The sequence below is a fragment of the Chrysochloris asiatica genome, unplaced genomic scaffold (assembly GCF_000296735.1).
Source record: "Chrysochloris asiatica unplaced genomic scaffold, ChrAsi1.0 scaffold00053, whole genome shotgun sequence".
Classification (NCBI taxonomy): Eukaryota; Metazoa; Chordata; class Mammalia; order Afrosoricida; family Chrysochloridae; genus Chrysochloris; species Chrysochloris asiatica.
The window spans coordinates 3,203,127-3,213,630 of record NW_006408571.1 but is presented as its reverse complement, the minus strand read 5'-3'; the positions used below and the strand labels follow the sequence as shown (position 1 = coordinate 3,213,630).

At 38.5% G+C, this 10,504-nt stretch overlaps 1 pseudogene; it reads right to left on the bottom strand.

The window, feature by feature from the left end:
• Positions 1-329: 329 nt before the first annotated feature.
• The window catches only part of LOC102834438, a 39,962-nt pseudogene continuing 29,787 nt past the window's right edge, over positions 330-10,504 (bottom strand).

Genomic DNA, 10,504 nt, shown 5'->3' with positions numbered 1-10,504 from the left:
CTAGGGGTGGAGACAGGGGCAATGATGTGGACAGAAGGAGCAGCTGGGGACTCTGGACTCAGGAAGGGAAATGGGTTGTGTGCTGGGGTGGGGGGCACAGGAGTGTAGGGTGTACCTTTGTGTGTTTGATGATGCATGTAGGGGGTTGTGATCATTGCAGTGAAACAAAGTACAATAGAATGAATGTAAAGATAATGTTCACCCATGTAAACTAACACATATTTCACATTAAAAACTTTTTTTAAAATTCATATACAAATGTATCCAAAATAGCTTTACAGTGACATGATGCCTTAATAAATTAAGGAAACTGAGGACTCTGTAACAGTTTATTTCATGTTCGTTACAAACTCTTCCCCCTTCTTGACTGAGGCCTTCAGCTCGGAAAGCGCTTCAGCTATCATCTTCTTTTCAAAGGAGGACACCTTGCTGTTGTCTACCTTTCTTCTCCGGGCCCTTTTCCCCCAGCACTAATGGTGCAGAGAAATAGGCATACTCTGTTTCTACTGACTTCACAAAGGAGCATTTGATCACTCCCTGCTTCCCATTTATGGTATCCACAAGGGAGAAGTCAAACCGGGCCCCAGCACAGGCATGGACAAAGTGGCAGAGCCAGAGCCTGCACCTCCGTGCCTGCCTCCTGGATGCGCCAGTGACTGCTGTCAGCTGGCCCTGGGGAAAGTTCATTTGGGGGGTGCACTGAGAGATCAGGGGATGATGGTCTTCCCAACATAGCCACCAATGACAGGAACGCTGACTGGAGCTAGACCCAAACACTTCAATTCTGCCACAAAAGTATTGGCCCTAACAATGCCCATGGTTGTCACGCCGAAGATTTTGTTGGGGCTGTATACACCGTGCTTCTTGGAAACCTCCACTGTGATTGGTATGGTGGAGTTAACTGGATGGCTTCAGGACAATGCTGGATGCAGGCAGCAGCCAGGGTGGCCACGATGGTGGAATTGGTGTTGAACAGATCGTCCGTCATCATGCCTGGTTTTCTTGAAACTCCTGCAGGAATAACCACCACATCACAACCTTTCAGCTGTCAGGGTCCGAGGTAACCTTTCACATGTGCTCTGGTCTTGTGATTCAGATCAACAGCTATTCCAGGGGTGTGAAGAGGATCAGGCAGCTCACCAAGGGGCTGTTCTTCAGGAAAAGCAAAAGGGGCTGCCTAATTCCTCCAGAAGCCCCCTAGCACCGCTACTTTAGCATTGTTCTGAGCCCAGGTGCTGCGCAGGTCCGGCACATGGCTGGGTGGGCGGAGCGCGGGCCAGGGGGCCAAGGAGCTGGCGGCCAGCAGGTGACTCAACTGCGCTCCTCCCTACAATTTCATAAGATATTGCTGGCTCAGTGATCGGTTTCAGTTTGTAAAACTGTGTCTTTGCCACTCAGTAATCACACTGGAGAGCTTTGTGGTAGGGTCCCATGACCATAGGAACCTTTTGAGTCTTTGACCAGGTCTCTGTTAGGAAAGTAAATAAATACAGTGGAGACCTTCATTCCGTTTATTTCAGCTGTAAATTCTATTTTGCCTGAGTTATCTGGATGATAAGTATTCTGGGAAAATGCTGCTCTCTAGTGCAATAGAGCTGCATATAATGTAGTATAATCTATTTCTTCTAATCCCATCCAACACACCCTGAAGTCTCAAGCTAACAGAACAGAGGGAACGTGTAATTGAATCATAAGTGTGGGGGGAAAGAAGAAACCTCAAGCATGCAGAATGCAGACACTGTGGTAGGAGTAATTATGCTATGTTTAAGAGGTCACAGATAAAAATAATGTCATCATTCCATCAGTGCGCATTTACTAAAAGCTTACCACACAGAAACAACATGTAGACAAAGAAAATGTATAAAATGAAACCTCTAATCCCAAAGAGTTCTTTGTAATTTGATTCAGGCAAAAAGATATGAAATAAGAGAAGACACGTTTGGGCATTGAATATGTGGTATGGACTCTTAACATGTAGATGTTGAGTGCCAAAAGAACAAACCAATCTGTTTTGGAAGAAGTGCAACCAGAATGCTCCTTGGAATCCAGGATGGCCAGACTTTGTCTCTCATACTTTGGACATATTATTAGAGGGACCAGTCCCTAGAGAGGGATATTATGTTTGGTAAAGTGGAGGGCGGGAGAAAAAGAGGGAGACCCCCAACGAGATGGATTGGCACAGTGGCAGCAGCAATGGGCTTAAACATAGCAACAATTATGAGGTTGGCACAGGACCAGGCAGTATTTCGTTCTGTTGTGCATAGGTTTGCTATGAGTCGGTACCAACTCGATGTCACCTAACTACAACATAAATATAATATACAAACCAGATTTTGAAAACTTAGTAAGAATATATCTAAAAAATGTTTAGGTTACATACGGATTATATTTTTTACTTTATTAGGCTAATTACAATATATTTACCTGTTTCTAGAAACTTTAAGTTTATACTTGTGGTTTATATTTTATTTCTATTTGATTGCATTGCTTTAAAAGAATGTATTTCAGCAGAGGGGAAGCTTAATAGAGAATGGAGCAATTCAGGTCTTCTGGAAGACATAGGCCTTGAATGAGTCTTGAAGAATGGGCAAAATATGGATTGACAGAGAAAAGGGGCAAGTAAATCTGGGGCCTGGGTTGAAGGCAGGGAAGAAGGGAGGGCAGGATGCAGTTTGAGGGATAGTATGGAAACCCGCCTGATCAGGAGGGTTAAGAGGAGATGCAAGGAAACTGAACATTTAAAGCCAGGTTTTCAGAGTCTTTTGTAACCAAAAGTACCTCCCAGAAAAGTTTTGAGTAAGAGAGCTTATAATATTAGAAGATTCTTGTATAAGCACTAGGAATCCCTGGATGTACAAATGGTTAAATACTCAGCTACTGAATGAAAGGTTGGTCATTTGAATCCACTGAGAAGTACCTCAGAAGAAAGTCCTGGCAATCTACATCTGAACAATCACCTACCTATCAAAAGCCATTGCTTCTGAGTCAATTTTGACTCAGTGACCCTTTAGGACAGAGAACTGTCCCCTAGGATTTCCAACACTATTGCATCATTCTCCTGCATAGGGTTTGGTGAATTTGAACTGCCAACCTTGCTGTTACCAGTCCAATACTAACTGTATCCACTGTACCAACAGGGCTCTCTGTCCATTGGAAACCTTACGGAGCGCAGTGCTGCTCTGAGACACATGGGGTCACATGAGTCAGCATCAATTCAACGACAGCTGGTTTAGTTTTTAATATACAATCAAATCACTAAATACAGATTTTGCCATAATATCACAAAACCTATAAAACACATCCACCCATGCCGGGGGCCAGCCCTGACACACTTATTAAGGGGGCTCACGAAGGAATGTGTGGAGTCGGCTGAAGATGATGATTTTAATGATTTTTAATGATGATTATGATGATCTGTGTATTTTACTTAACTTTTTCAGCTCCTTATATACTGTTACAATACACTATGATCTCATAACAACCAATTTCTTTGAAGCATTACACAAATGATCTTGTTAAAATACCTTAATCTTTCTGACATCTAGAATGTCAAGTTAACCTTAAAACATAATTCTAAATCTTAACTCCTATTTCTACCTTCACCTATTATTTTCTATAGACTCATTAATCACATGTACTTAAACATTATTTGCTACGGTAACTGACAACACAGTTGTTTCTCATGATTGATTAAACAAGAAAAACAAGAAGCATAAAAAAGTTTTGTAGTTAAGAAGAAATGGAACAACTTCCTTATAAAAACTTCTCTATACAAAACATCTAGTTAAATTTCTGCTTATGATCTAATACTATTCCTTTAGGCCTCAATTGCATTTTTGCTAATTTTCTAAAGGTCTTGATGTCCCTGACTGAAACTACACAGAATATTGAATGTAATCTTAAACTTGAACTGGCAAAAACTTTAGCTGGTTTTTCCTAGTGGTGAAACTTAATGTTAATGTGGAAAGCATTCTTTAGGACTACGCATGATTGAATATGGTGTCAAGGTGCCTAAAAATAAGTTTCAAATCTCCAATATAATTCCTACTAAGATTCTACTGAAAACTTTTATAATAAAATCAAGAAAATTAAAAATAAGCTGATTAAAACAAAGAGACAGAAACTGCAGAGACCCCACATGAGATTCCTCCTGGGGCCTTGCCTTCCAAGGGGAGACCCACTGTGGCCCTGCTTAACAATGAGCCCTTCATGTTTAGGGTCCTCCGCATGGCCTCTGCCACACCCATTTCAATGATAATATATAGCAGCACTGTTTTACATGCATCCAATTAACCTTGGCCTCTAGTTGAAGTTTGGTCTTTCGTCATTTTCCAATGCTGTAGCACAGGGCTACTGTGATTTCTAAGCAGGAGGAAAGTGAAGAGAATGGAAAATACAGTGAATAGGAGGTATGAAAAAGCTTCCAGATGGTGCCATTCTGAATTAACAATCCCCTTTAGTTGTCTGTAAAAGAAGATGCCTTTTCCTGAAAGTCCTTTGAAATGATGAAGTGCTCCTGCATGTTTATCACTTTCCCTTCAGTCATAAGGTTTGCCAGTTTTTCTTCTACCTCACCCTTTACGTTGATCCAGAATATGATTGTCGCAAATATCAGGGTAAGTAAGATTATCAATTGTGGTTATAAAATAAGTGATTATTTCTAAACACTTCTTTGTCACATTGTAATGTTTCAAAAGCATTTTTACCTGGGCTACAAGAATCATTTTAATTGATCCCATCAGCAAAATATCTGTATCCTGAGCAACTTCAAAATACTCTCCATTTCAAGTGAAGTCAATCAGGTTATGGGTTGGTTGGTAATAAAAATTACCAAGGAGCAGCTTGTGGATGATAAGAGCAATGCAAATTCCAAAGAGAAATAATGAGCATCCTCCTCACTTCTTGGAAGGGAACAATTCTGAGCTCCCTGAAGCGACACTTAACCTATTGTATTAAACAGTAATGGCTAAATATTAGAAATGCCAATGTCAGCTCTTAGAATCTGTTGGCATCAAAATGTCTTTTAAAAGTTTAGTTCTCCAAAGTATTCTTTGTCAAGTTTTGTTTTGTTTTGTTTCTGCAGTATTCTTTTTCTCCTAGGATCAAGCCTTAAACCTCAGAAGAATAATTTTGCTCTTGTGTTAATGATTTGTTTACTGGTTCATGTCAGAGCATGAGTCGGAAAAAAGAGAAGTGTCATAAATAGTCATTTATGTCCCATGATGTTCTACTATGTTACTACTTTCCATTGCCAAAACTATTGGTAAAGCCTAGTAAATTAGCATACAGCAAGCTGCTAAAGAGACTCCATCAGGCCCTATACCTTTCTGCTTTACCTCAGCCTCTTAAGAAAGGATATCTGGTAAACCTTTATGACTTATGCTAGAAACAGGAAAGTAATAGAGCAATAGTCTCAATTTTATGGGCAATTCTCTGAACAAGAATTTATTGGACTGGGGTTCTTTAAAGGGGTTTGGCAGGCTGAGAAAGATGCAATCAAATCAAAAGAGCATAGGAGACCCCGTTTTAGGAGACTGCTTTAGAATGGAAAAGAGATTTAATGACTATGATTTACTTAAGGTGACTTATAGGGGAAAATACATACTGAATTGGAACTGCTTTTCAAGACTCAGATGCTGGAAAGCTAAGAGGGCCTGGGGAAGAGAAGGCAGGCAGGAACTAGTGTCAGATGCAAAGTACCCTCTTGTGTGGGGGGAAGACATCATTAATCAATCACAGCTTGTTATCAAAACTTTTCCCAATAAAGGGATCCAGACACCAGTATCAGTGAATAGGCATTTGCAGTTGAAGAGAATCCCATTTGCCAGATCTGGCTAGACTTTAGACTTAAAAGTAAAATGAATCATCTTATATTTTCCTTTTAGTCTGATTTATCCATTGCCACTTGGAGGAAGAAAAGAGGCAAAGATTCAGGAAAGAGCAAAGATGTACAAAAAATTGATACACTCATACTAAGGACACAGTCATAAAAATAGCTGTCAATCTTAAAGTTTTCATGTAAATAATAAAAATCTTTGAGTCCCTACCTTTACAATGTGTCAGGTATTGTAAATCTTCTCTAATACCCATGACAACCCTTTACAGAGCACATTATTATAATTTCCCTTTTGTTAAGGAGGAGACTGAGATGCAGAGAAGTTAAGCAACTGTCTCCAAACCAGAGAATTCTTATATGGCAGAGATGAAATGAGAACGCTGATCTTGTGATTCCAAATCCCAAACTCATTCTTCTAAGGCAATGTTTCCCAAAGTGGGAGACAGTTTTAGATAGTATATATTAACATTTTAAAAGGCATGCATTTATTTTACAGTTATATTTTATTTACATGAAATGATTGCAGTTCTCTATTTATAGAAGTTAGTATAGACTCTTCCTTTATATTGAATTTTAAAACTAAGATTAACTTAATGAAAATATTAAGTAAATAATAGCTCCGTTATGTACAAGGATATGAACAATGACAATATACTCACTACATCAATTTACTAGGAAGTCAAAGTAAAGCAGTAAGTGATACTTATTGGCCACTCCTTAAAATTCACACAAAAGAGGTAATCCTCAAATTTAAAAACACACAAAATGGAGAAATTGCTTACACAGCCTGTTGGACTTCCTCTCCTACACTCTTGGGAAACTCCCCTCTCTGTTAATCAAACATTCAGAGGCCTAGAAGAGAGCCTTTTATTCTCAGTAAACTGTGATTGTAGTAGGGAAATTAAGAAGTACCTGTTCTCTACTTCATTCCCTCAAGGTCGGGATCTGTGCTTTTAATAGTGACAATCAGCTAACATGCATAATTAAGCCATGCAAATGAACTGAATAAAAGAAAGCTAGAGGAGAACCCCAGGAACCTGTTTCCTTTCCCAGACATCTGTTACAAATAGTGTTCTAAGGAGTAACTCAATAGGTGGGATTATTAAGGTGATGGGAGGAAAGAAGAGACCATGGGACAGATGTTTAAGGGCAAAGAAAGTTTTTGTAGAGCTTCTGAAATAAAACTGTGCACAAACATCCTCATTAACTTTAGTCCCTACCTCTACCATAGCTGATGGATGTCATTGTAAGTTTCCAGAATGCCTTCTCTTCCCATAGATGTGGTCGGTTTGTTTCCTCTGTATTACATCTGGTGAGACCCATGTGTATAGTTGCCTTTTAGGTTGTTGAATGAAGATATTTGCAATGATGAAATCATTGGTCTTGCAAAATTCTATCACGCAATCTTCAGTATCATTTCTGTTATTCAGACCATATTTTTCGACTACTGATCCTTCCTCTTTGTTTGCAAATTTAGCATTCCAATCATCAATAATTATCAATATATCTTGATTGCATGTTTGATTAATTTTCAACTGAAGAAGTTGTTAGAATTTTTCAATTCATCATCACTAGCTTTAGAGGTTGGTGCGTAAATTTGAATACAGTGGTATTAACTGATCTTTCTTGTAGGCATCTGGATATTATACTATTACAGACAGCTTTTTACTTCAAGATAAATCTTGAAATGCTCTTTTTAATGATGAATGTAACACCATGCCTTTTCAATTTGTTGTTCCAAGCATAGTAAACCATATGATTGCTGTATTCAAAAGAGCCAATACTAGTTCATTTCAGCTAATGTCTAGGGTGGAGTCCTAGTGTGGTGCGATAACTACAACATCCATTAGTATGGACCATATTAATGACCATAGACACTGGACTTCTAACCACAAGGTCAGTGGTTCAGAACAACCAGCCGCTTCTTGGAAACCCTATACAGTATCACTAGAAGTTGGAACAGACTCAATAGCACTTAATAACAACAATGCCTAGGATATTGATCTTTAAGAGTTCCGTTTTATTCTTGACAACTTCCAGTTTTCCTGGATTCGTACTCAGTACATTCTATGATCAGATTATTAATGGATGTTTGCAGCTGTTTCTCTGCATTTTGAGTTGTGCCCCATCAGAAAATGATGGTCCTGTAAGTTTAACTCTGTTCACAACATTATGATCAGCTCTATTTTGAGCAGGCAGCTCTTCCTCAGTCATATTTTGAGTGTTTTCCAAACACTATTGAGCATAAGGAAGTTAAAGCGAATGGAAGAAATGAGGAAGTAAAACAGCTGAACAGAAAATTTCAAAGAGCAGCTCCAGATCAGAGTATTATAATGAAATGTACAAAGATCAGGAGTTAGAAAACAGAAAAAGAAGAACACACTCAGCATTTTACATTTTTCAAGCTGGAAGAACTGTACTTGTAATATGGAAGGATTCTATGGGCAAAATACTTAATGATGTAGGAAACATCAGAAGAAGATGGAGAAATACACTGTATCAAAAAGAAATGATAGATACTCAACCATTTCAAAAGGTGGCAGAGGATCAAGAACCCATGATATTAAAGGAAGACACCTAAGCTACACTAATGGCACTGACAAAAACAAGGCTCCAGGAAGTGACTACATACAAATTGAAATGTTTCTACAAACTGATGCAGCACGGAAGCTGTGCTCATTCATCTATGCCAAGAAATTTGATGATATCTACCTGACCAACTGATTGGAAGAGATCCATATTTGTGCCCATTCCAAATTAGTAACCCAACTAAATAAAATGTACAAATGTTATCATTAATATCATACCAAGAAAAATTCTGCTGAAGATAATTAAAAATAATTGCAGCAGCCATTATTCTGGATAGGGAGCTATCTGAAATTCAAGTTGGACCTAGAAGAGGATGTGCAATTAAGAGTACCATTGTTGACATCAGATGAATCTTGACTGAAAGCAGAGAATATCAGAAAAATGTTAACATTAGTATTATACTGTGTGGACCATGACAAACATTCAACTGTGTGAATCATAACAAAAAATAGACGACACTGCAGAAAAATGGGAATTCCAGAACACTTAATTGTGCTCATGAGAAACCTGTATGTAGACCAAGAGACAATTGTTGGAACAGAACAAGGGGATAATGAATAGTTTAAAATCAGGAAAGGTGTGCACCAGGATTATATCCTTTCACTGTATTTATTCAACTTGTATGCTGAGCACATAATCTAAGAATCTGGGCTATAAGAAGAATAAGGCATCAGGATTACAAGAACAACCTGTGATATGCAGATAACAACCCTGTTTACTGAAAGTGAAAAAGACTTGAAGCACTTGCTGAAGAAGATTAAAGAAGTCAGCCTTCAGCATGAATTGCATCTCGATGTAAAGTAAACAAAAATTTTCACAGCTGGACCAATAAATAACATCATGATAAATGGAGAAGACACTAATGTTTTCAATGATTTCATTTTGCTTGTATACACAGTTAACACCCGTGGAAGCGTAGTAAAAACTCAAACAACGTATTTCATTGGGCAAATCTGCTGCAATGTAAAAAATGAAAGATGTCACCTTGAGGACTAAGGTTATCCTGACCCAAGTCTTGGTATTTTAAATCTCCTTATATGCATGTGAAAGCTAGACAGTGAATAAGAAAGACCAGAGAAGAATTTATGCATTTGAATTGTGGTACTGGCAAACCTGTGTTGGAAGAAGTACAATCATAATGCTCTTTAGAAATCAGCATGGCAAGACTTGCCTCTCATACTTTGGACATGCTATTAGGAGGGCTCAGTCCCTGGAGAAGAACACCATGCTTTGAAAAGTGGAGGGTCAATGAAAAAGAGGAAGAACCCCAATGAGATGGATTGGCACAGCAACAGACTCAGACATAATAACTGTGAGGATGATGCAGAACTGGACTTCATGACACCTAACAACAACACTGGCAAAGAATATTGAAAGTACCATGATTTGCTAGAAAAACAAACAAATCTGTTTTGGAAGAAGTACAGCCAGAGTGCGAGGATGGGTAGACTGTGTCTCTAATACTTTGAACATATTATCAGGAGGGACCAGTCCCTGGAAAGAACAACATGCTTGATAAAGTAGAGGGTCATCTCTAAAAGAGAAAGACCAATCAAGGAGATAGATCGACACAGTGGCTACAACAATAGGTTCAAACATAACAATGATTGTGAGACTGTCGAAAAAATGGGCAGTGTTTCTTTCTGTTGTGCATAGGCTCAATGTGAGTCAGAACTGACGCAAAAACACCTGACAACAACAGTCAATATCAGTTGCTAATATCATCAGCTAATGGCACTAATGATTCCCAAATTCTAAGATGCACTCCCTCACTGCAACATTTCTACAATTCTGCAATTGATCTGTACCTGACAACTGATTGTACATTTAATGTGGTCTTCCTTTCTCCTTCTTCCTTGTGTTTCATAACTGATTACAGCTTGAAACTGAATAAATATATTGTTCATGTGTGTTAATGGGAATTGGGGTCAGTCCTAATTTTAGAAGTGTGCCTTCAAATACAGACCTGTCTACATATTATTGGATTATTACTTTTTTTTTTTTAATTTAAGGTTTTTATTGTGGATTGAGTGAAAGTTTACAGGGCACATCATCAGTTTCACATTCAACAATTCATAT